Here is a 27,363-nt window from a genome sequence, read left to right as displayed (position 1 = left end):
CTCAGATCCCATGTTTGGAGATATCCAAGATCCCCGCCCAGCCAACAAAGATTCTGGATCAAAGACCTTTAAACATACCACCAAAGGAAGTAGCTTTGTCCCTGCAATAACTACTGTGTCCGAAAACTCAGAGAAGGAGAACAAAACTTGCCCACTGTCTGCCATCGATCAGCCATCGCAAGATCCTGTGAAAAAGAAAATTACCTACCAGCCATCAGAGAACCCTATGAAAAACATACTGAGAAATGGTCTAAAGCTTTCACTTGATGACATGATACAGGCCAACAAAGTCAGTGCTTCCCAGAAGAAATTGCTGCTTTAAAAAAGAAAACCCTTATGTAAAGAAAAGCAGTGCCATCCTCAGACTAGATCCAGTCTTGAAAGATAGATTGTTAAGAGTTGGAGGAAGGATAAGAAGGGCAGCATTGCTACAGGAACTCCTACTTCCTGTCCTCTTAACTAAAGACAGCCCCATTGCCAAGCTCATTTTGAGAGACATTCATGATCAAGTTGGTCATGGGGAAGATGCCATATGCTCTCTCAGCTAAGGCTGAAGTATTGGATCCTAAATGCCAATGCAGCAGCAAGAAAAATAATCAACAAATGCATGTTTTGTGGTCGGTAAAGGGCCAAAGTAGTAGAGCAAAAGATGGCTGATCTTCCTAAGAGTCATGTCATATCAGATGAGCCACCTTTCACATACTTTGTAACAGACTACTTTAGACCAATCGAAGTGAAACATGGAAGAAATTATGTGAAAAGGTATGGTGTCATATTTACATGTAACCAGCCCTGCCATACATCTGGAAATGGCTTCATCTTTGGATACTGATTCCTGCATTAATGCCATCTGCAGATTTATCTGTAGAAGAGGTCAAAGTTGTGGAGATCGGGTCCGACAACGGAACAAACTATGTCAGCTCAGAGCGTGAGTTGATACACAGCTTGATTGAGAACACCCTACTTCAGGATGGGATAAAGTGGATCTTCAATCCTCCTTCCGGTTCCCATCATGGAGGAGTGTGGGAGCACTTGATCCATCAGGTAAAGAACATACTTACCTCAGTCATGAAACAGCAAGCATTAGACGATGAAGGCTTACAGACGGCATTTTGTGAAGTGGAAGCGATTCTCAATGACGATCCAATAACAACCGTGTCTGATGACCATAATGACTTGGAAGCCCTGACACCAAACCATTTGCTTCAGCTTAATGGAAAACCAATCATGCCACCCGGACTCTTTCACAAGGAGGACTTGTACTCCAGGAAAACATGGAGGCAAATTCAATACCTAGTATTACCTTTTCTGGAAGAGATGGATCAAAGAATATCTCCCCTTATTGCTAGAATGCCAGAAATGGAATATCTCAAGGCGAAATCTTGCTACTGATAATGGCCGCGTTTCCCAGATTCGTTAAGAAGCTCTTAAGTGCTAAGATCTTCTTAGGAGCGCTCTTAAGAACGCTGTGAAAGAAGGATGCGTTTCCCAGAGTCGCTCTTAGCTTAATCAGATCTTTCACTAAGAAGGAAATGTAAGATCGAGCTGACCCACTCTTAACAGCCTTCTTAGCGACCAAATGCTCAGTGATCAAGCCGCGTCAGGGAAATTTATATCATCCACTTTGCGAAATAATAAAACAATGCTCAATGTTGAAATGCGCTCATAGCTGCGGACCACTGGCACAAGAAAAAAAAATAAGAAAATGGTAGATGAAAAAAAAACCTTTTTATTGAATTACACGTTTAAGTTTTCCACAACGTCTGCATATATGAGTTTATAGTACTACACATAAAAAAAACAACAACCCTGTGGCATTTCACAGATATCAAGGGAACAGATGTATTAAACTCAGCTGAACCTCATCCAGAGAGGCTTCACCTGCTACTCTACAGTATATAAATGCGTTGCCAAAGTCCGCACGTGTGAGAAACCACGGCTGCAATACAGCACATTCTCGCTGCGAACCAACAGCGTCGCCGTGCGCGAAGCTAGACGGTTTACATAAATGCATACGTGCGTCAGCACTTCTCCCCACTGGACGTGCTGTCAGACCGGGCTGTCCAGGCAAAGTACCGGCTGCCCCGTGCGGAGATCCAACGGCTGATCACTCTGTGCTGCACCTCCGGGCTGAGGCCAAAATTGCAGCGGGTTGCTCTCTGGATGTGTGGAGACACCAGAGTGATCAGCCGTTGGATCTCTTTGCCTGGACAGCCCGGTCTGACAGCACACACACACACACACACACACACACACACATAAAGAGGTGGGTGATCGATTTGCCTGGCATCGATTGATTCAGCACAGCAGCAGCGCGGTGGACAGCTCCCACTAAGAGCTTCTTAAGAAGCTTCTTTGGCTTGATCTTAAGGTTCTCCTAAGAAGGCAGTTAAGAACGCATCTGGGAAACACCCGTATCTTAGCGCTCCTTCTTAGCCGAACCCTTCTTAAGAGCCTTCTTAAGTCCTTAAGAACGATCGAATCTGGGAAACGCGGCCAATGTTGTTCTCATAGTGGATGACACTGCTCCATGCAGCTCCTGGTTGATGGCCAGAATTGTTAAAACCATTACTGGATGCAAGGGGGCACGTAAGAACTGTGCTACTGGAGACCAGGAAAAGCACATCAGAACACCCCATCAGTAACTTAAGTTTGCAACAAAAAGCAGTCATGTAAAGCCTGATATTTTTGTTTTGTTTTTGTTTTAAAATAAAATGGATGGAAGTTACGATGAAGCTTTACGTTAAGGCTCCTTGAAAAATTATGTTGAAGTAAATATTTTGTTAATCACAGCCACAATTAGAGGCTGGAAATGTAGGAGCCAAAATAGCAGTTTTTGTTTATATTTAAAGAATAATTAGTATTATTCAAAACTTCCCATATGTTTGGTTATAGTTCTGATTCACTGATCTTTATAACAGCTTGGTCACTGACTGGCAAACTGGCTACAGCCATAGTGATAAAGTTAAGTTAAGGAAGTTGGAAACCCTCGAAAAGGGTGGTAGTCTTAGCTTTAGTTGAGACCAAATACAGTTTTTTAACCATCTCATTGTTTGAGAAGCTATTTTCTTTAGGCTACATCCACTTTCATCTATTCGTCTCTCTTTAACACACATACATACATTTGAATCAGACATTGTTTATTGCATTGGCCTACAACGTTTTGGTAGGCCATTTGAGTTTATTTCACCCATTATTTTCACAATGTTTATTTAAACAATTACATTTAAATTAAAACACTTGATTGCTATGCATGCCTATTCATTTATCTGTGATGTACTTCCAAGATTTGTTAGGCCAATCAGCAATAGCCAATGTATATGTAGCAGCAATGTATGGCTAAGCATTCTGTAGGAAAGTTTGTATTGCAAAGAGGTTATTCGTGTCTCTTGACAGGCATGCATTATTATCCCACACTGTAATGAACCGGTTCAATTTGGATAGAGTTTCTTTGTTGCCTTCTACACAATGAACTACTTGACCAAAATCATTGCAGAAGTTTCAGCAGGTCTCTTACAGCCTTCATCCAGTGAAGTTTGCATAAGCTTCTCTGAGGGCCACTGCCTACCATCGGTCGCAGTAGGAAATGTGAAAGAATCTTTACAATTAGCCCATTCAGTTGTATATGTGTATCTTAGTAGCTGCTGTGTATCAGGAATCTACGCAGTTGGATGAGTGATTGGGTTAGGGCCTTCTCTTACGATATCTCTGATCTCAGCCGCAGTCCACAATTTACACACTGACATTTCCCCTACCAGGAGCCTCAACAGGTGGTGATGCATAGGTACAATTACCTAGGAGAAGGGGGGGTAGATCATTTGTCTTGACTTTAGTGTTTTGAGACGGGGCATCAGGAGGAACATCAATCACCTTTTTCTCTTTGCCTCAATCTTTAATTTTAACAGACGCTCCTCCTTGGGTGGGTACTCTCCCTCTTCACTGCCTGAGTTAGTGTTGTTTGGGATTTTGACACAGGCTGTACTCTGTTCCCTCTTTTTGTTTGTTTGAACTAAAATAGCGGCTGTATATAGCAATAACTTGTCAGTGATGCTGTTTAATTACCTTTGGTAAATGCAACTTTGGTCTTTGTTGTATTGAGATCCTATGGACAACGCCAAGTGTTGATGAATTTTCGTTTATTTATTTAACCCAGGTGAGAAGGGAGATTCAGGAGACACGATCCTTACGTTGAAGTATTTAATGAAGCTTAATCGAGGGGAACATAGCTCAACAGACGTGGTACCACAATGCGGTGCTTGCCAGTTCTGAATGATACTTCCCGGTCTATGACTATTTAATCCACTATGGAATACTCTGTGGAAACATGCTTACCTAAGTCACGTTGCATTGGATGGGAGACTATGGAGTTGCATGGCACCAGTGAAACTCTCGTATGAGATGTAGTAAAGGTTAAGATGCTGGAGCAACAGAATATGACCTTGATTGTCTGGGAGGCCGCTTATCTCTACAGCTGCTCACTATGACCCAGAGCGTGACCTCAGGGCAACTCTATCTCCTGGGTAAACAAAGTATATAGACAAATTTATGACTATGACTCTACAAGATTTAACATATGGAAATTCCTTAACATCCAAATCCAAAAAAGCTGCCTCTGGATCAGGTGACCTGGAAGCATACAAAACACACCAGTGCAAGATTGAAAGCTGGTATTAAGGAGGCAAAGAGGAGACATCAGCAGAAACTGGAGAGGGACCTCAACACCAACAGCACTAAAGATATGTGGCAGGTGATTCATTATTTCACAGGCTACAAAAGCAGGAGCGCCCATATTGTGTGTGGCCATGCTACCAGATGAGTTACCGCCTTTTATGCTCACTTTGATCTCCTCAGCAAAGAGTCAGCTGTAAAGTCTTCCAACCATTCACATCAACTCAAGTGCAGCTGGTATTGTTTTCACATTGTCTCTCTGTCTGTCTATCTGTGGACAGATTTCTGTCCCGCAATAGTTTAACAGCAACGTGCGTAGTTGATATCAAAATGAAGGAAGTGAAGACTGGTGTGGTTCCATGTAATAATGAAGTAATGACTACTGAGCAGTCATGAACAGGTTGGCAGGCATTGCTGCTGGTGTGATCTCAATATCGGGCGATACTAGTAACCAGTGTTTCATTACGTTGATTGTCAGGTGCAATATTCCTTTTTTTTTATCAACCATTCAATATCACTGCCAATTTTACATTCAGTGTCATTGCCACATGGTACTGTAAGCTGCCCTACATGTTATTGTATGCTCCGTTTAATATTCAACAAAATTCTATACAATATACTGTATGTAGTAGAGTGTCCCTGCTCTGCCTCTTTATCAGCTAAGGGGTCCTTGGACCGCAAAACCTTGAAGATCCCTGGTGTAGAACCTTTGTAGTTCTGTGCTGCTCTACCTCATCTTTGTGGGCGGCAATAAAAAAAAAAAAATCTTGTTTCCTTCCTAATGGGCTCTAATTATATTTGTGCACTTCTTCATTAGCTTAGGCTCGCTCAACACTGACACTCTGGTCAGGGGCATTTCTAGACCCCCTGGGGGCCCTAGGCAAGAAGGACCATGGAGGCCCCCCAGGCCAAATGAAGTCCAGGAAAAATATTTGTGTAGTCATATTAAATCAGATAGATCCCATGATATATTTTAAATGGGAGAGCAAGTCACTGTAATCTTAACTTTAAAAAGGAAACTAAAGTTAACTAAGTCCCTACTTTGACTTGTAGAGGTATGCTGTTGTTGCTGCTGCTGCTATTGTTGTTGTTGTGGGCCAAAAAACTTCAACAAAGCACCTTGAGGAAGAAAAAAGAAAAGAGCACAATGTATTTGGTTGGCTTGCGTAAAGTAAATTAAAGTAAAGTAAAGAACTGTGCATGCTACACAAACACTCAACATTTGAGATCTGTATGGAATAATTACTGAACATCCATTTGCAGTAACAACTTTAATGCTTCATGTTAACATTTTATTTATTGTAACATTCAGGCTATAGCAGAATATTTAAGGATATATTACATCTTTCTATTCCAAATACAAATTAGCACCAGTTTGGACAGACTAAACTGACAGCAGAATTGATGCTGGTATCAGTTTTAGCAGTTGACAACAAGTGCTTTATTCTGGGAGAAAATATCATTGGCATTGGCAGCAAAGGACTAACTTATTGTGTAGCTATAAATGTATGTAGCCTACACAGCCATTGACAACAAGGCTTATGACATACACCTGTTCTGTGTGAGCAAAGCTGGTCTACTTTTTAACTAATGTGAGCTGTTAATGTGCAGTAAACTTTTTTGGCGCTTGGTGGGACTGGGAGTCTGGGACAAAGTGGCAGCACTACTTTTTTATAATGTAACACACATAGCTTACACATTCCCACTTATACTGTCACGTTTTTTCTTTTCATCCTCTTCTTGTTTTTTTTCTCTCCCGTGCCCAGAGGGATACGTTCACTTCATTTTTGTTTTATTCGGCGTGTTTGACAACTGCGCGATGCCGGCTAGTAGGGGGCCCCATTAGGGAGATTCCCGACATGTCATTGCAGTGTCTACGGGGGTTTCATATGAAACCAGAGTCTCTGCGACTCAGATCTTTTTTGGGTTTCATCTGATCATGTTTTCTTGTCTCTTGTCTGACAGTGAGTCACAGATGTCAGACTGACTAGATCTGAAGTGAGGAGAAATCAACGCACCTATATAACAACAACATAACTACTTTAAGTTCAGAGGAACATTTCAAGCAGGTTGCGTTCTTTGGGATGAGATCCAACACCTAACTTACATAAATACAGCAGGTGTCAAATCACCCTGAACATTCATGTGTAAACCAAGTCCATAGACAGGTCATTTCTTTCCAAAATAGGCTCATTATATTCTCTTTCTGTGACGGCTACACCTGTTTCCATATAGAGGTGTCCTGTTCTGGTCTATATGGAAACATATAGAACAGTAGGACAGTAGTGTCTCATACTTCAACATCAGACAACAGCATGGGAGGACTTACATACCATACATCTTCATGTCTGAATATAGGAAGTTGAGTTCCTCGACGAAGAGGAAGGTCAGTATTTCTTTACCACTGATAATAGGCTGTGTACACATACGTGCTAGAGCAGCACCACCCTATGGCATTATTTTGTGATTTTCAGTTGAGTTAGCAAGAGCCTTCTCATTTTTTATGATACATAGTTGCTAGTATTTTCATCATCAGATCAGTGTTTAACACTTATTAATACTATCTAACACTGTTTCAGCAAGACCACAACACTCTACAGACAGTGTAAAAAATTTATTCATAGAAGCACAAAGTTCATACAAGTCATATGGCGGGGAGATTGTAACCCCAACCCAGATGTAAATATTTGTATATTTTCCCAATAGTTCATCTATTAATATCAATAACTGCAGTGAAGACAGAAATATTTGTTTTACTCTGTTTTGTCAAAATAAAGGATCTGATTGTATTTGTTTGCAGTGTAGTGAATATATGATAAGATGTTGTCCATTAACCAGATACACCTTACAGCTCTTCCACTGTCAGTCAAACAGGATCTCCTGCTACTCTCTTCCTTGCAGCTCGGATGAGAGAAAGCAACACTAGGTAGTTTTTCGACCTTAAAATAATGTTTCTAAACTCAGTTAAGTGGTAGAATAACCGTTAATAGGATGAACGGTGACGCCTCTGCAGCCTGAGGGGGGTCGCGCCGGCAGAAACCGCACTGTGTAACTTCCCAGAGCGGGTAGGTACATACCTGACGTAAAAAAGTCTAGTGCGACCTGCTTTACGACCCTTTTATTCATCGGTGGATTTAGCCAGCAGCTACTTGGATTTTTTGTAAACCAACACCATGGCCAAGCCAGCTAAAAAAGCCAAGAAGGTATTGTCTGAGGAGGCGAAGAAAAGAAAAAGAGAAAGTGATATAACATGAGTCGGACACGGATAAATATTGGACCAGCTTACGCTCGGTGGAGCGAGCTGAGAGAACAAATGGGTTTCAAGACTGATGGCGACCTAGCCTCGATGCTACTGGATTTGTAAGTCATATATTACATATATACATATTTATTATCTTAGCGACTTTTACTTTGAATTGATTTGTTGTTATGTGGTGTTCATTGGGGCTCTATTTGTCCACAGTTTATAACCGTAATAAAGGCGGGAGATAATTTAATGCTGTCCGTTTCGATAGCTTGCACGTTTTCATGTAGTGACTGTAAAGGATGACTAACTTCTTGAAAGTCTTGTCTTGAAAAGTTGCTGATTCCTTAGTTCATGCAGATAATCAACATAATTGTTGAACAGTGTGGTCGGGAGGTAACGTTAGGCTATTGTTGTTATCGGTAACGTAGCATGCTACTTAGCTACTGTTGTCGTACTGAGTTGGTTGTAGTTGTTACACCAAACACAACGTCAACTTGCACGTTTTCATGTAGTGACTGTAAACGATGAGTAACTTACTAAAACACCATAAACGTCTTGTCTTGAAAAGTTGCAGATTCCTTAGTTCATGCAGATAATCAACCTAATTGTTGAACAGTGTGATCGGGAGGTAACGTTAGCATGCTACTTACTGTTGTCATACTAAGTTGGTTGTAGTTATTACGCCAAACACAACGTCACAACTTGCGATTGTATTGAGTAACTCCCGAAAACATAGTTATATTTTCAGACGTTACTAAACACATTCACGCCCAAGCGTTGTGTTTTGGAAGTAACTTAGTCGGTGCATTCACTATAACCAACTCGGTATGAGAATAATTCTAGCATGCTAATGTGCTGTGCAGCCTATATGCTAACAAACTACCAACTGCTATCTCTGAATCTAGCTTGTTGTATAATACACATCACACAGTAGAAATACACTGTAGAAATACACAGCACAGAGATGAAATTAGGGCTGTAACGATTCATCGAGTTACTCGAGTTACTCGATTACAAAAATTGGTCGAGGCAAAAACTCTGCCTCGAAGCGTCGTTAAATTCCTATGACGCACAGGGATCTTGAATGTTCCACACGGACCGTTGTTAATACTACTGCGTAAAGTGCCGTACACGGACACGGAGAGCCCTCTCCGTCGCCGGAGAGCCGGAGAGCCTCTCCGTACTCTCCGGGCGCGGAGTGTCCGTCACTCCGTCGCGGGGAAACGGAGATGGCAAGGGCTGTGATTGGTCCTCTAAACTCACGTCCTCACGCTGGTTCTCCAGCAGCCCGGGGGGGATTGCATTGCGTATCCGCCACCACGACGGAGAACTGCGAAGGCTCGAGATGACATGCCAGAGCAGAATCAGTTTGTGCGCGTTTAAAAAACGTAGATATGATATCTGCTTTACAGACAGTTGAGACCGACGTGACATGTTCTCTCTCTCTGTCTGTCTGTAAGTGTGTGTGCACGTGTGTTTGTTTACGTCGGTCCGGAGCTCCTCCCTTCGTAAAACAGAGCGGCGGAGAATTGTAGATGCGCGACGATGAAGAAATTATTAATTAAATGAACACGGTCCGGACCGGTTCTATAGGAAGAGTGACCTTAAATGACTTCTGTTGTGATTTGGTGCTATGTATAACATAAAATTATATATAACACAGCATGCGTGCACACACATAGGTTGCTAGGTTACCATAGCAAATAGGCCTATCCCAGAGATTATATATTATTTGTTAGTAGGTGGTTAGAAGGTGCAATCCCTTTTTGTAATGTTGTATAAGACAACACTAAGGCAAAATGGCCGTTACTATTTAAGTTTGTATTGATTCATAGTGTTACATGTTATACATGTTTTACAGTAAGTTGAAACTGTATTGTTATTTAAGGAGGAGTTGGAGTTGGAGTTGTAAGAAATACCTCTGTTTTTTAAAGAAATAAAAGCCAAATGGTTGATCATTTTACAGCCACATCATTTTCGTCATGCATTATTTGTTTTGGTTGTTTAAAAATGCAAAATATATATATATACGATTAATCGATTAATCGATCGATAAAGTGCTAGATTAATCGATTCCAAAAAGAATCGATAGCTACAGCCCTAGATGAAATACACATCGCACAGTAGAAGTATACAGCACACAGTAGAAGTACACAGCACACAGTAGAAAAACAGAGTAGAAATAGACATCTCACAGTCGAAATACACAGTAGAAATACACAGCACACAGTTGATGATGTGTATTTCTACAGTGAGATGTGTATTTCTACTGTGTATTGTACTATGTACTGTGTATTTCTACTGTGTATTTGTACTGTGATGTGTATTTCTACTATGTGATTTGTATTTATACTGTGTGCTTTGTGTTTCTGTATTTCTACTGTGTGGTTTGTATTTCTACTGGGATGTGTATTTCTACTGTGTATTTCTATTGTGTGGTCTGTATTTCTACTGTGTATTTCAACTGTGTAATGTGTATTTCTACTGTGTTTTTCTACAGTGTGCTGTGTACTTCTACTGTATATTTCTACTGTGCGATATGTATTTCTACTCTGTGCTGTGTATTTCTACAGTGTATTTCAACTATGTGATGTGTATTTCTACTGTGTGATGTGTATTTCTACTGTGTTATGTGTATTGCTACGGTGTATTTCTACTGTGTGATGTGTATAATATCATACTGTGCTGAGCCCCTGACCTTGTTGCCACCTACTGGTGACTTTTGGTATTGGTCGCTTCTTTAAGTGTCGTTTTCCTTAAGTTTCATTTTCCTCTCTCCATGTGCTACAGTCAAAAGCTAGCAGCCTGCAGCCTGCAGTGTGCAGTGTTTTCCTTTACGTTCAGCCTTGGAGTAGATTTGTCCGTAAGTATTGTTTGTAAAAAGTGATTCTGCACATGTTTACAGTGTCAGTATTTTATGTATATTTATGTATTGCATGTAAGTAAATTCTGTTCTGTACTGTTCAGTTTTACAGAAATGGCATCAGTAAAAAACCATACAACTGAAGACGGTTTGGCTGAGATTTTGTACGCTATCTGTCTAGCCTTGTACAGATACGCAAGAGTGAGGACAGAATACATACAATTGCTAATAACTTTATACAGTGTTGTCACTTTACTAAAAGCTCTTAAAGTCATCCTATAACATATTATTGATATTTATAAGGCATTACGCCCTTTCTGTAACCGAGCATTTAGTATCTGTTCTATGTTGAGCAGTTCTATGTGTGTCTTTTATAATTATAATCACTTAGGAGCAGTATTTTGCTGGCTGTAAGTAAAGTGTAAGTTAAAAATTATACACCATAATGATCTTTAAAACAACTTTATTTTGCAAAAACAAAATATAAAGAAAAGGTGCATGTTATTCTGTACATATCAATACAATTGAAATCTGTAGAAAAAAAAAAAAAAAAGCTTGCATAGCTCACAAATTTAAATTCTTGCACCTGAGAGACTAAAGAATGCAATTTATAACATTACAAATTAAAACTTGGAACAGATTAGCTTTTTTGCACATTTAATGTGCAATGGGTAGCAAAGTACCATTCTCTTTCATTTCGCTTATGCGCTCTTTAATCTCAGCTGTAATAGCTGCGCGACATCTGTCCACAAAGGTGGAGAGCTTTTCAAACTTCTCATTCCACTGACCTAGAGCTCTGAAAGCTTCAGGGGCTGCGAGGCTGAGCTCTGCGATGACTGCCGTTCTAGCGATTGTGTTGCGGCCAACACCGACTTCTTCAAAGGCAGATTTCATGGACCCCCCCTCACTGCAGCTCTTCAGCACTGCCTTGTACCTTTTCATGATGTCTCTGCAGTTTTTCACTGAAAGAAAAAAAAGTTCATCTGTCATTGTAAAGAGAATGCATTAACTGGTATGTGCAGTATATGAAAGGAGAGTACATAATGTTGTATATATACTTAACATCTTTTGTTCTATTTTTGCCTGCTCTATTATTTTATGAGAGCACAGTAACATTACACAATTTCCCCTCTGGAATCAGAAAAGTCTTTTAATTTTGTTTGTGAACTGGCTATCTCTTGGGGACCACGAAAAGTCTTAGAGATAATGACATACTGTCAAAAATAATTCACTTTTTGGTAAAATACAGTCTGTTCTATCTTTTTATTCATTATTATTAGTTCATGGTTTATATTTAATGTTTTTTTATGCAAACAGTTAAAAAAAACACAGTTAAAACAGTCAATTTCACTCATTACTGATATATAAAAAACAATCTTACCTCGAACACGACTGGTTTCTGGTTTGGGGCTTCCACTCAACTTCGGGGATCTCTTCTTCAGCTTTTTCTTCTTCTTCTTGGAGTCGTCTTCCAAGGACGAATCAGACAATGGCGAGTCAATGGCTAAGGTCGAAGCAACTTCAGATTCTTCATCAGAGATGAAAACTCTTTTCACCGTCTTAGAATCTTGGAAGACTCTGCTGCAATAAATCAAACACACACACACACACACACACACATATTTTTCTTCTTCTTGTGTTTCTAGTTATAACAAACATTGTAGAACAATCCAAGATTCTGGATGTCAAAATTCAAATGTGTGAAAATTCATGTAATAACCCAGGAGCAACACAACCTGGCATATAATTAATCACCTGAACTAGATGATGGCTCCACCGATCTGTTCCCAGATTTGACTTGTTCCCTCATTAATTCAGCCTTGCTGGTCAGTTCACGCTGAAGGTAGTCTTTATCTGACTTCAGCATTTCTATGGTTTCTTCTCGGAGTCTCCCACGCTCTCTCTCTGCTTCCAGCTGAAGTTTGATCATGGCCAGCTCATGCTTGATTGTAGGAGCTGCACACAACACATTAGCAAAGATCACAAAAAATTATTTTTGTAAATATTAAATAAAATTATTTTAGCAAAAAGCTATGACAGAGATGCTATGCCAAGTTTGAAACACAATCTATAACCTTTATTAGGCCTATGCTGGATATGACTCAACCAGGCATCATCTAACTTTAAATTTTCGAATGTATTAAATGAAAAGTTTCAGCTCTAACTTAAATGCTTCAATATTATGAACAAAGCCCACATTTAATGATTGCTTTTTGGACAATCTACAGAAAAAGAAGCAACCTAAAATGACAATACATACCCATTTTCTCTTCCTCCACAGCAGGAGTGGAAGCCCTGTTGTCTTTTGGTGGCGGAGGATTCACAGCTCCCCTTCTCGTCGTGTACATGGCTATTCATAAAACATAATCAACCGAGGGTTAGCATTTGAAGCATTATGCTTTGGCTATTGTTAGTTTGAATTTGATTCACACAACAGTTTCTGGCTTCTGACAATCAATAAATTTCGTTCATGCTGTAAATAAATTCAATTGCTTGATTTCGGTTCACTTGCATAACCTCTCAGCTAATGTTACCTGCCAACAAAGGCTAACTAATTTAGTCAATGCAATAGCAATTAACCTCCACATATTGCTGAAATCATAGTGTAAGATAAACTAAGCAACCATTATAATGTATAATTACAAATGAAATGTACAATTAAATGTCAACAAAACGTAGCTCTGAAAAGACAGCAGAATTTAAGAATTTAAACTAAAGAATTACAAGTTGGAGAACCATTCAATTTATTTTTAACAACTCGGAATTCCCTTTTCCCAGCGTTCCGACTTGCGTGAACGAAGCAGTCCCAGAAGGCAATTTTGGACGCAAGCGGGAGATCGTATGGATCTGTCAATCTGTCAGTGCCCGATCCGTACCCGGAACACGATCCGTTCCAGACGCTTCTGCGCATGCGCCAGCATTTTCCCTCCATCACTGCCCCCCCGATTCACGGCTGGACAGCTACATACGGCAACTCCACTTGGACAAACTTTATTAGGGCACTGGCCGTGCAACTGACGGTACAAGCGTACGTCTGTTAAAGGTTAAATGAAGTGAAAATACTGAAAAAATAAAGTAATAAATACAAAAATAAAAGCGCCAGTCTGTTTAACTGCCTTTTTACATGTTGTGCCGCTTCGCTGGATTATGGCCGAGGTAGACGCCAGACGGGTCTCGCTGCCCTCGGTCCTGCCGCGGTCCTGGTGCTCCCCAGGTCAGCCAGACCGAGACACCCCGTCTGCCTCGGCCGACGGACTATCACACTCCGCGGCGGGCGGCTGTGGCATGACACGGTCTTTCTCACCCCGTGGTTAAGAGCAGGGCGGTTGGTTTATTCTCCAGCCCAGTCACTCCGCTCTTCTCATCACCCACACTTCTATTAGCTCTTAACCACGGGGTGAGAAAGACCGTTTCATGCCACAGCCGCCCGCCGCGGATTGTGATAGTCCGTCGGCCGAGGCAGACGGGGTGTCTCGGTCTACCTCGGCCATAATCCAGCGAAGCGGCACAACATGTAAAGGCAGTTAAACAGACTGGAGCTTTTATTTTTGTATTTATTAATTTATTTTTTCAGTATTTTCACTTCATTTAACTTTTAACAGACGTACGCTTGTACCGTCAGTTGCACGCCCAGTGCCCTGATAAAGTTTGTCCAAGTGGAGTTGCCGTATGTAGCTGTCCAACCGTGAAGCGTCTGAGGGAAAATGCTGGCGCATGCGCAGAAGCGTCTGGAACGGATCGTGTTCCGGGTACGGATCGGGCACTGACAGGATCCATGGGAGATCGTCGCTGCCCGCTCTTGTGAAGAATGCCAACATGGCAAATTTATTGAGTGATGAAATTTGTCGATTAATACAACAAGAGGACACGATACGCAGGCGGAGAAAAATGGTTGTATGGATGCAAAGAAGAGGAATCCTAAAGCGCTGCATGATCTGCTCCACCTGCAAGAGGCCCATGCACCTAAATGTTGCCTCCAAAGCTGATGGATATGTATGGTAAGAAATGCCATTGCTACGTTAATTTTATGCTCAGACATGTCCACTTTTCACATCCTGTCAACGGCTTTGGAGGAGGGAGGGAGAGATATGAATTGTGAATATGTCCGGTTTTCATTGTTTTTTACGGGACCGTTCAGCATACTTAAACTGATGATGGTGTTTTGCACAACTTACTACTGTACATTGTTGTGTGCGCGCAAATGTCGGGGCAGCATTGCCTCTCATTAAAGTCCGTGTAAAGCAAATTCAGCCATTTTTTACTAAACACATTAAATAGGTCATACATGTATTTCCTTAAAACATGTAAAAAGCCATTCAACCATTTAGAATTTAATTATGGAGCTAGGCTTCCAAACTGTGTTTCAAAATTTCTGTGTTCAGGATTTAATGGGCGACCCGCAAATCATAGCCGCCTTACGTAACGCGGCTATGATTAGCATAAACCCCGCCCTGCTGCTGAAGCGATACAAATACGTTCAGCGCATTAGCTCCGGTGGTTTTCCCGCTAGCTCTCGAGTCTTGGATAGCGTCGCTTACGATAGTTTGCAGCTAGCTAACCAGTCAACCAGCCAGCTAACCAGCCATGTCTCCTCCACGTAGCTCATGCATCTTTCCTGGATGCCACAGTGTGCAGGCCAGGGTAACGGCTCAGTTAGCTTATTTAAGTCTCCTACCGAGACAACGTAAGGAAACGGTGGATCGATGTTGTCAAGAGGAGCTACTGTGGGGAGTTCAAAATCACCACCAACACCCGTCTCTGCAGTGTCCACATTACCCCCGATAGTTACAGCATTGGTCAGTTGGGCCAAACCGACCCTCTCTGTCCCCGGCTTGCATCCTCCCATCCCGCCGACAGCGGCTGCCACCATCACGGCCACCGGCATTATGTGCCCGCCACCGATCCTCTCTGTCCCACTGACAGCAGGTGCTCTCATCTCCGCCACCGGCATTGGCGGAGATGACGGCCTCCAGTGTAAGTGTGTGCTTATGTTATAAATATTGTATTCGTTTAATTAAATGCATTTTGCTGAAGGTGCAAATCCTGAAAGTGATTTTACATCGTGCATCCTGTCATGCCCATGTAATGTTAACAAATGTTATTGCATTTAATCATGACATGATTTGGCCTGATTCCCTGAGCGGAGTCCATCTGACAGCAAAATGATAATCCACAGGTAATATTTTATGTACACCAATATAGCTATGACAAGGAATAACATGTAGACTGGGGTTTAAATTACTGGGAAATAAATTACCATTCTGATGGAGGCTGTGAGGAACGAGGCTGAGCACTATCAGTGTCGGACTCAGTGTCAGTTTCTGGCTCTGATGGCTCAAACAGGTAGTGCTGGGTCCTTCAGATGATGCTGCAAGCTAGAGCATGACACGGGAGTGGATTTTCACTCCCGTCCCATCCCACTCCCAGAGAAAAAATCCCATCCCATCCCAATCCCGGGCCGGAGTAAAAAAAAAAATCCCATCCCGTCCCACTCCTGTAGAATGACTCCCGCTCCCATCCCGCTCCCACTCAAAATTACTCCCACTCCCATCCCGCTCCCATCCCACTCCGTTTTTTAGTGGCCGGCCCGGCCGGAAGTCAAAGCACTGTTGGATGTGTAGTTCTAACGCAAGTCAAAATAGTTTTGGCTCACTGAAAGATGACTACAAAAATGGACGTGTCTGTCCTTTTGGTTGTTTAACACGGCTGAAAATCATCATCTATTAATGGCGTTCCCGCTCCTGCCCGCTCCCGTTGATTTTTATTCCCATCCCGTCCCAATCACGGGATTAATAAAACTTTGACTCCCATCCCGCGGGAATCCCACGGGAATCACGTGACCCGCGGGAATTCCCGAAAAATGTCATGCTCTACTGCAAGCACTAGCTTCCATTGTTGCTGTAGGCTACGTCCTTGTGCAGTACACAGAGGGCTCCCCTCTAGAGCATGACATTTTTCGGGAATTCCCGCGGGTCACGTGATTCCCGTGGGATTCCCGCGGGATGGGAGTCAAAGTTTTATTAATCCCGTGATTGGGACGGGATGGGAATAAAAATCAACGGGAGCGGGCAGGAGCGGGAACGCCATTAAAAGATGATGATTTTCAGCCGTGTTAAACAACCAAAAGGACAGACACGTCCATTTTTGTAGTCATCTTTCAGTGAGCCAAAACTATTTTGACTTGCGTTAGAACTACACATCCAACAGTGCTTTGACTTCCGGCCGGGCCGGCCACTAAAAAACGGAGTGGGATGGGAGCGGGATGGGAGTGGGAGTAATTTTGAGTGGGAGCGGGATGGGAGCGGGAGTCATTCTACAGGAGTGGGACGGGATGGGATTTTTTTTTTTACTCCGGCCCGGGATTGGGATGGGATGGGATTTTTTCTCTGGGAGTGGGATGGGACGGGAGTGAAAATCCACTCCCGTGTCATGCTCTACTCCCCTCCCGCGCGTGGGCGTTGTTCCAGCGCCTCTAACTGACACGCCCCCAGCGTTTCACAGCAGAGAGAAGTGCTTGTTTTTCCATGATTTTGAGACCTAATTTTATATACTTAGCAATTTTTTTAATCTTTCAAATTTGGCACAGTGGTCAATGATTGTTACTTATGAATGTTACTGTGGTGTGACAAACTCATAACACAATTTTTTTGCTGCTTTACACGCACTTTAAAAACTGTCCAAGAGTGGGCCCACACAGGTGATAACTGCATGAGGTGCTCTGCTGTTTCTTCCTAGGATATTATTAATTATTAATTAATGTAGCACATACCCTTATCCATAACGCATACGTAATGAATAACATCTGGTCTGGGTAAATCCCCACCCTGCTGCAGGCACAGATGTAATATTTTGTAATTATTAGTTACAGTGTTAGTTAAATCTATCGGCAATTAATAATTATTAACATTATTTTTCTTACTCACCCATTAGGTCTTGTGGCAGAAGAGGCCATCGCCAGAAGAGGAGATCTGTCAGAAGTGGATCCATCTTAAACTCTCCTAGGCCTCTCCGAAGCCATTTGGAGTTCATCTATCGGTTGGTGTTTTATTTGTTAACATTACTCATTTTAATACCCATATGCAAATGCTGAGGTCCAAATTATTCATAGACTTCTGCATACAGACATTTGCCCGTACATAATTTATGTTTTAATTTTTTATTTTTAAGATCAACCATTTCTGTCAAAGGTATTCTCAGGGATTGAGGCTGAGACAGATGGATATGATGGAGGATGGCATTGCCAGCAGCAGTCGCACTTTGACGAAGATGGCTTCCACTTTGAGAAAGGTGTTGTATCAATGATATGAAAGGGATTTTAAGCATACGTTTTTGCGGTCATAACTTTGCCTCTATACATAATATGTGTGCTGCATTCAAGTGGTGTCAGAAAAACAAGTTGCCAACCATTTATTTTGCCCCTGTTTGAGTCTCCACTTGTTTGCTACCTAACATTATTTCTTGAATAGTGCATAATTGGAGATCACAACTTACATTTGACATGTACGTGTGACAGAGTAGACTACTTTATGACTGAAGCTCAAAAAGGTCTGCAGTAGTGATCTAAGATTTATTTTAAAGCAGTAGAATATATTTTGTTGGAGAAGAACATAACATTTGGAACAATGTACCTGACTGAGCAAGCTCTAATATTGAACTTCCATCTCTCAAGGTCTGCATTACAGCCATTGACAAACTGAGACATCAGGGGAAATTGAAGATTGGTGGACATCATTGCTTTGTGATGTTAGATGAAAGCAAATTCTCTCACAAGAGGAAAGTAAGTAGTGTGTACTAGTTATTTCTTTTGTAAATTATCCATTTGTTGTTTGTTTTTGCAGTGTGATTTTTAAAAAGTAATGAGCTGGTTTGAAAAGTGTCTTCCAAGAAAGTTTTTCCACTCCATCTGAAAATATTTGGTTTTGCAATATAACAGAGGACGCTTTGGACCTGCCTGGCGCCGCACAAAAAAGTGGGTTTGGGGCTTACTTGAAAACCCATACTGAAGGTGGTGAGAGGCCGTTCGAGAGAAGATCTCCTGCCAACCATAACACACCATGTGAGAGGAGGCTCACAGATTGTCTCTGATGAATGGCGAACTTACCAGCGGGCACTTGGAGATATGGGATTTGACCATCACACAGTATGCCATAAAAGGCATTTTGTTGACCCAAACACTGGAGCCCACACTCAGCATTTGGAATGTGCATGGCAGACGTTCAAGGTTGAAGTGTGGAGGCACCGTGGAAACCGTACCACAAAACTTTTGCAAGAACATTTAAAAGTGATTGAGTGGGAATACTGGCTGGGCAGGAGTCATAGATTTCATATCATTGGCCGGCTCCTGCATGACATTCGTAAATATGCAATTCATAACTGTTGAAAAATGAGGTACATCAGCTGATAAGAGTACCAAAATATTGTGCCTCTACCTACCTGTTTTATTTCGTATTTAAAACTTGTAGAGCTGTAGAAGTATTTTTTAAGGATGTACAAAGTAATATGCATTTTTTCTGATTTTGGTTTGGTAAGAGACTTGTTTTTTTATTGACCTATATTCACTCCATAGGTCAATAAACCATTGTGTTTCTGCAAAATAAAGAGTTGCTTTAAACATCATTATGGTTGACTTACACTTTACTTACAGCCAGCAAAATACTGCTCCTAAGTGATTATAATTGTGTTATAATATCATGCAATTGCTAATAACTTTATACAGTGTTGTCACTTTACTAAAAGCTCTTAAAGTCATCTTATAACATATTATTGATATTTATAAGGCATTATGCCCTTTCCGTAACTGAGCATTTAGTATCTGTTCTATGTTGAGCAGTTCTATGTGTGTCTTTACTACTGGCTAGAGTAAGGATGGTTATTATGTGTTATGTGACCTAGGACTTCAGATTCTTCATTCAAACACTGTCGTCACTTTAGTATGCAGGTATAAAACATTATAAGTGCTTAATTTATAATACATTATGTCCACACTTGTAATACATTATAAACCTTGGTATAAGTTCTTATACATGATTATACACTATTATAATGACATGTATGAAGCATTATAAATGCATTATAATGCCTTATACATGTGCTCCTAATGCATTATAAACTAGACCTTCATAGAAAGTGTTACCATGTTTTTCTACAGTGATGTGTATTTCTACTGTGTATTTCTATTGTGTGCTCTGCGTTTCTACTGTGTATTTCAACTGTGTGCTGTGTATTTCTACTGTGTATTTCGACTGTGAGATGTCTATTTCTACTCTGTTTTTCTACTGTGTGCTGTGTACTTCTACTGTGCGATGTGTATTTTATCTCTGTGCTGTGTATTTCTACAGTGTATTTCTACTGTGTGCTGTGTATTTCTACAGTGTATTTCTACTGTGTGGTTTGTATTTCTACTGCATTTGTACTGTTTGCTGTGAAGTTCTACTGTGTATTTCTATTGTGATGTGTATTTCTACTGTGTATTTCTACTGTGTGCTCTGTATTTCTCGTGCATTTGTACTGTTTCCTGTGTAGTTCTACTGTGTATTTCTATTGTGATGTGTATTTCTACTGTGTATTTCTATTGTGTGCTTAGTATTTCTACTGTGTATTTCAACTGTGTGCTCTGTATTTCTACTGTGTTTTTCTAGTGTGTGCTGTGTACTTCTACTGTGTATTTCTACTATGTGCTGTGTATTTACCCAGGTGAAAAATTATTACACTTAATTATATTAAAAATATATTTGTACCGTACAAAGTTTATTATAAATTATTATAAATATACTTAATTTGTAGTATATTTAAAATATACTTTTAGAAAGTGTACTTTAAAATATATGTGATTAAGTTCATCTTCAATATACTAAAATTAAACATACTAATTATGCAATAATTAAAGTTGTACTTTATTTTACTTATAAGAAGTGTACTTTATTGTAAGTGTATTGTAAATTGTTAAAGTGTACTTTTAAAAAGTATACTTTATTTCAAAGCACTTATAGTAGTAGATTAATATTCTTATTAAAAGTGTACTTATTTTTGAGTCATTTGTAGTTTACGGTTAATATACTTTATTAAAGTGCACTTAATTTGCACTTCTTTGGAAGTGAACTAATGTACACTTATTAAAAGTGTACTTCACTGTAGGTATGTTTTAAATTGTTCTAAAATATACTTTTACAAAGTATACTTTATTTCAAAGTACTTACATTAGTCGAATAGTATTCATAAGATAAGTATGCTTATTTGAGTCATTTGTAATATACTGTTAGTATTCTTCAAGTGCACTTAGTTTCACTTAATTGGAAATGAATTTAGGTACACTTAAAAAAGTGCAAATGAAGTTGAGTTTGTTTTAAGCCGTACTTCTTCATTAAATGTATATTAAATAGTTCTAACAGTGGTAATTTAGTGTACTTATGAAAGGAGTAATTACTTAGCAATACACTTTCTACATATTACATGTATGTGCTAGTACATTTGTTTTCATTTCATTCCCAGTTATGATACAACGATTTGTAGGAAGTTGCAAAATGAAACGGGTTGTAATTAATATATATATGCATTTCACGTTTGAGTACAGACCCTTTTTATATACAGTCTTAGTACAGGCCCTGGAAAGAAAGGCGCCTAATTCAAATAGCAACGTTTGCATCTTTGCCGTCCAATCAGCGCATTGCGCTCAGCTCCGCCTCTTTGAGCTCCACCATTCACGGCGCTTCATTCTGGTCACGTTGCTGTTGAATGCCATTGACCAGCAACGTCTCCGTCGCGAAGCGAAGCAAGCACAAGCCTACTTCTGATTCACAGTAATACATTCAATGTTTTCATTTTCTGATTGAATGGTCATACATTTTATATTTCCATTCATCACACCGGCTAATTTTATGATTTCGTTGGCAAATCATGACGTGTTTCAGCAACTTCAGTCATCGTAGCTAGCCAGATAACCAACGTTAACGTTAGCTAACGTCAGTCTTACAGCTACTGTAACTGTAAGTTAACCTATTATTACTGCTCTTGGTAGCAGCAGGGTTACGCCTGTGTGTATGTGCTTCAGTAGCACAGTGTATTATTACATGATGAAGAGTGGTGTGGTTTCTTTAAGGGGTAGAGCAGTGCGTGTAGGGTCTGTGTGTGTGTAGTGAAGCGAGCGGCAGGTGAGGTTGGAGCAGACATTAGCAGAGCAGAGGAAGAGGTTAGCCGTGCATGTGCAGTTCAGTATGTGGCCAAATAAACGCACAAGCTTCTCCAGACCACGTAATGTCTCTCCTATTTTACCAACTACTGTCTGGCAGCGAAGTGAAGTGAAGGGTGTTAGCCCTGAAGCTAACCGGCTTCAGCCCAGGAGGAAAACGGACTCCCCTGCGCTCTGCCACTACGGTCTTAGCCTGCTGTACATGTTAACCGGTCGTCTAGCTGCTTAGTTTATGACTTTAATTTAAACTACTTCCAAGAAATAACGGACCTTATCAGCCAACCTGAAGCTTACGTATGAAAGCTGTTCATGTCTGCAGAGACAGTATAGGCATGTCAGTACAGTATCTGAATGCAAAAACGACAAAATAAGGTGACCTCTATTGATCCTACACCAGTAACTTGTAATAGCAGCTCAAGAGTCAAAAGTAGAGGAAAAGATTGATTGATTGATTAATTGATAAATACAATCAAAATAAATAAATATATACATGATATACACCTCTCACTGATAGATATGACCACGGTTGGATAATTGCACAGTACACGTGAGCACATCTTTGTAATATAAAGATAAAATGCTATGTAGCATTAATAAAAAAATATAGCCTCTAAATGTGGTAATTGCACAGACTGGAATTCCACAGGACCTACACACTTGTTCAGCACACTATGTTTATGCTGTGATTCATAGTTATAACCACTGTTATTATTTCCATGTTTTCAGATGAGCACTAAACCAAAGAGCCACAAGGCAATGTGAGAGGGGGAGTGGATGGTGAGACTGAAGACATTCACCAGCTCTGGGGTTTGACCTGCTGGAGGACGCAACAGACCAGCCCAGGGTTTCCCCCAGAAAACTTGTTAAGCCCGGTGGTAGGGTGGCCCACCAGCAGCCCACCGGTGCCCAAACGTGTTCTTTTGTGTCAGGGGCCTGACCCTGACCATTGACTGATGGCAGGGCCCTATAGGTAACAGATTCATTAATGGAATAGTAGAATTTAGAAGGAGTGATTCCATAAGGCTTTAAGATCAATGTTAAAAGTTGACTGGAAATTTGAAAATATTATCATTATCATGTGTTATTATAAGACATTTATGTAACACCAGGTCTTACAGATTGGACTCTTGAAATGCTGTTCAACCAACCACAAAAATAAATAAATAATAAAAATACTATTTAGATAAATAATATCAACTGTCTGCACTAACTACTAAAAAACAACTGCCTGGTGTCTCCAGAGATTTTTGTTTTTTTCCTCAGAGATTTTTACAATATGGAGTCACGTAAACATGACCACGCGTCTTTTTCCGGTCAGTTGTCATGGAAACGTGACAATCACGGATCTACCAAAGATACTCTGTAATCTACTGTTTGGACCAGAGAAAACAAACGTGTGTAAACGCGAACCGTACGAGCTGAAAAATGAAACGCTGGGTCATTTTCACATCTGGTGAAAGCACCTCGGATCACAGAAGTCTGGAGCTCTGACGCTGCAGGGGACAACGACGTGCTAACAGCTAACAGCTACTAGCCGCTGCAGCAGCTGGCTGAGCCTCTAGAGCCGCGGCTCGGCTCACGTTAACGGCTACGAGGTCGGTCAGCTGGTGAAGCAGCGGTCTGATGAGCATGATGTCTGTGACATGTCCTGTTATGCGCGACGAAGTTGTGACGTTGTCAGGTGATGAAAAAGACACCTGATCACGTGTTGATGGAGCGCAAAAACTGATTAAAAAAAAAAAAAAACGATAAACGATGCTTAGCCTGGCGGGGGGGCAAGTAAGACCTGGCGGCCCGCCAGGCTTATAATACACTGGGGGAAACCCTGCCAGCCCCGAGGCAGCGCTAATGGCATGATCTCTACCAGATGGTAAAGTACAGCAAAATATCCACCTATTACTCATGACCATTGTTTTGAGTTACATGTAGTCTATTTAAAAGCTTCTGTGATTTCTATAGCAGCTAGATCACACGGAAACTGACAACTATAAATACATGTTGGACTATTTACTGGTAGCAGTATTGGTATACCATACTGATAAAATTTCTCAGTTTCCAGAGGGGTATTCCAGAAAGCAGGTTATGTGAACCCTAAGATGAGGGAAACTATGGGGTTTTTTCCTGAATGAGAGGTATCAACTCTGTGTCAGTCACCATGGTGACTGACTCTGGGAACCTAACGTGCTCGCTAGCAGGTTTACTTGAAGAAACCCTGAGTCTGACGGAGCTGTCTGACAGGGCCTGTCCTTTCCTTCTCAACAGCATCATGTTGAAGCAGAAATAATTCACATAGTTTTACAACAGGGGGATTATTTAGATTTGTTTAAATTAGCTCTCATTCCCTGAGCCGAACGGTACCACTTCTCATCAGTCCTTCATTTATCTGAACAATATTCTCAGTCTGGCTGCACATCGAATATCAGACTACACGTCACCGCTGACGTGCTCTCAGATCTGGACCTCTTAATTTTTATCACTTTGCAGGTTAATCAATCACTTTCCAGCAGTCAGAAAAAGAGGAATCATTCACATTTCATTTGGCTCTCTTTATTTCCCACAGATAGCTACAAAAGTAGGCTAACCATCAGCCTGCATTGCCTCCAACAACGCAATTTCAAAGTACATGTTCCTAATTTGCTGCCGCATTTAGCATAATATTAAATAACTTCAAGTCTGTTGTTAAAAGTGTCTGTCTGCCTCTTGGGTCCAGGAGGTGAGTGACGCCCTCAGCCTCTAGTCACCCAGTGACCTGACTCAGGACCAGCTCCTCTGCCTCTGTCAGACGAGGTGGAGGTGACCACCACCTCTGCCTTCTTCCACCTGTTCATTTACTCAGCAGGATGTTATGAGACAGGATGTGTGTTAATCAGTAGGTATCTGTTGGTGGTAAAAGCTGCTACAAGCTGAAATATCCACTGAATAAACTCATGAGACTGTTTTTATAGCCTATACTCAGAGTTTCACTTCACAGATTAAGTCAACTCAGAGTTCAGGGTTAGGCTTCGAGTTTGTTGAACCTCCTTTCTGGAATACCCCTTTGATGTACTGTTCAAAATACTATGAATATTCTGTGTGACTTACATTATCTCTTGTCTATTTGGTCAACAGACGCTGTTCTTCTGGAGTTTCCACAGACAAGTGTCTCTATGTGCCCGCGGCCATCAGACGAAAGTGTAACAATGAGCAGTTCAGCCAAAAAAAAGGAACATAATGTGTGGTGTGTGTTTCTGTATGGTGGGAGGGGTTAGGCGTGCAATAATAAGGAATGTTGTTTTTCATTGTTCACTATTTCTCAGTGTTCTGTAAAGTTTATGTGTAATGTTTAGGTCTTGCTGCCTGAAATGGACCTATTTCTACAAGGTGTACTAAAGTACCAGTATTTGAAAATGTTTGAAAGCCATAATGTAAATGTTCATACATTTGTTGAATAAATGTTAAGAGATAGTACAGGTTTTTTGTATTTACAATGTACTAATTTGGATATGGTACAAATACAATAAAGTATATTTTTTCACCTGGATGTAGTCCCACAAGTCTTTCAGCCTTTAGTATACTGGTAATACATTTGCAAGTATGTGCAAGGTAGAAAGTAATATAGCAAAGTAATGATAAAGTATATTGACTATTATGCAAAATATGCTTTTTTAGTAATTGGAATAAGCCAAAAGTATAATTAAGCATTTAGTAAAAATATATTAAAAGTATAAAGCTTATATATTTTTGAGACACTTACAAATAATTTTTAATGTACTTATAATACAAACAAAGTACACTTTAATTTTACCAATTAAGCAAATGTTAGTACATATAAAGCCATATGCTTAAAGTAGGCTATACAAAATATACTTTAAGTTGTTCCACTTGTTCCACTAGCACATAAAAGTACACTAAATACACTTCAAGTTGAGCTTTTCTACAATTTAATTACAATTTAAATATATTTAGTACAAAATTAGTTGTTCCAAAATAGCATGCTTCAAGTTAAATAATCATGAACACAGTTGAAGTATAATGATGATGAGTGTGGCTTCAAGTACACAAAAGTATGCTAAATTTTAGTACACTTAGCACATTTATTTTTCAGCTGGGTATACTCTGCAGTGTATTTATACTGTCTACTCCGTATTTATACTGTGTACAGTGCATTTATATTGTGTACTGTGTATGTATAAGGTGTAATATGTATTCATACTGTGTATTTATACTGTGTAATGTATTTATACTATGTACTTGTCACGCCCTCCGCTTCTAGGGCTAGATAGTGGCAGCCTCTTTCCTTTTCCCCCCTCTCTCTCTTCTCCCTCTCTCTCTAGCAGGCTTGAGCATGATGCGGGTGCAGGGCGGACAGGTGCAGCCACTCCGCAATCAGCGGATTGATCCGTGCGGCGGGGAGGGGAGCGATCTCATTCATTCACCTGCCGCCATAAAAACCATACGCTTTCCACAACCCGACGCTCGACCGTAACTCGATTACCAGTCAGCGTTGCTGTTACTCTGCTCTAACCTGTTTTCCTTGAGAACTATTCCTTATCCCTGTCTCCGTCTCTGTCTCCAGTTTCCCTTCCCCGCCTGCGCTGCCGGACCCGCCTGCTCTCCTGTTTTTTCCGCCGTGGCTTCAACCAGCTCCCCGGATCCCCACACCGGCTCCCGCAGGAAGCCGCACCTGTCCGCCGCATCTCCATCTGGCTGCACCGCATCATCTCCGCCTGCCTTCCCCCCTCCAGCCCCGCAGCCAGAGGCCGCCCAGCTCACTCTCTCGTCTGGTCTGGTTGTACATTCCCATTCCTGTCTCGTTATTTTTGTAGACAGCGCTTTTTGTTAGTATTTAGGCTATCTGCCCCTGCTTTCCCATTTTGCATAGTGTTTCCGAGTGTGTTTAGTTTCCTTTTCTTTTGGTGGTGCGGGTTTGAATTAGTCCCCGCCAGCCCTTTAGGTGTATTGTCACTCCTTCCTTGGTTCCAGTTTTGTGTTTGTGCAGCCTTAAATAAATTTCCTTGGTTTTGAATTCGTCCCTGCCTGGTGTCTTTGTCGTGCATTTGAGCCTCAGTTTCTGAATCGTGACAGTACTGTGTATTGTGTATTTATACTCTGCACAGTGTATTTATACTTTGTATAGTGCGTTTATACTGTGTAGGCTACACTGTAAAAAGTCATTCAGTGGTGCTGTCTATTTCTTTAATTTAAAAAGTATTTCTTCCAATAAATCAATTACCTTTTCTTTTTGTGTTTTAAGTATCTCATGAAGAAAGTGTGTATTTTGGATCATAAAATTGATTGTATTAAACAACGTAAGAAATTGCTTTTCTATGGAGCCAGAACGGTGACTTTAAAATTTGGCATCCAAAAAAAAAAATTGGCATTGAAAACAAAACCAGTACTGAAAAAGGAAACATTGGCATT

The 27,363-nt window shown here is 40.7% G+C and overlaps 3 long non-coding RNA genes across 4 annotated transcripts; 2 read left to right on the top strand and 1 right to left on the bottom strand.

Moving 5' to 3' along the window:
* Positions 1 to 11,224: 11,224 nt before the first annotated feature.
* Positions 11,225 to 13,456, bottom strand: LOC311257615. Its single transcript, XR_014622642.1, has 4 exons — positions 13,039 to 13,456; positions 12,534 to 12,734; positions 12,160 to 12,359; positions 11,225 to 11,740 (listed from the first exon to the last, which is right to left on the bottom strand). It is a non-coding gene; the product is annotated as an uncharacterized lncRNA (long non-coding RNA).
* Positions 13,457 to 14,458: 1,002 nt separating this feature from the next.
* Positions 14,459 to 19,394, top strand: LOC311257612. Of its 2 annotated transcripts, none has more exons than XR_014622640.1 (5): positions 14,459 to 14,776; positions 17,709 to 17,813; positions 17,946 to 18,065; positions 18,448 to 18,555; positions 18,712 to 19,394. It is a non-coding gene; the product is annotated as an uncharacterized lncRNA (long non-coding RNA). The 2 variants fall into 2 exon arrangements; XR_014622641.1 differs by having other exon boundaries at positions 14,461 to 14,776; positions 17,966 to 18,065.
* A 2,128-nt stretch (positions 19,395 to 21,522) lies between these two features.
* On the top strand, positions 21,523 to 25,483 carry LOC311257391. Its single transcript, XR_014622616.1, has 3 exons — positions 21,523 to 21,574; positions 22,690 to 22,933; positions 25,072 to 25,483. It is a non-coding gene; the product is annotated as an uncharacterized lncRNA (long non-coding RNA).
* The last annotated feature ends 1,880 nt before the right edge of the window (positions 25,484 to 27,363 follow it).

This window comes from Pagrus pagrus, assembly GCF_965226575.1.
Source record: "Pagrus pagrus genome assembly, chromosome: 5".
NCBI lineage: Eukaryota > Metazoa > Chordata > Actinopteri > Spariformes > Sparidae > Pagrus > Pagrus pagrus.
This window is presented reverse-complemented; position numbering and strand designations above follow the sequence as displayed.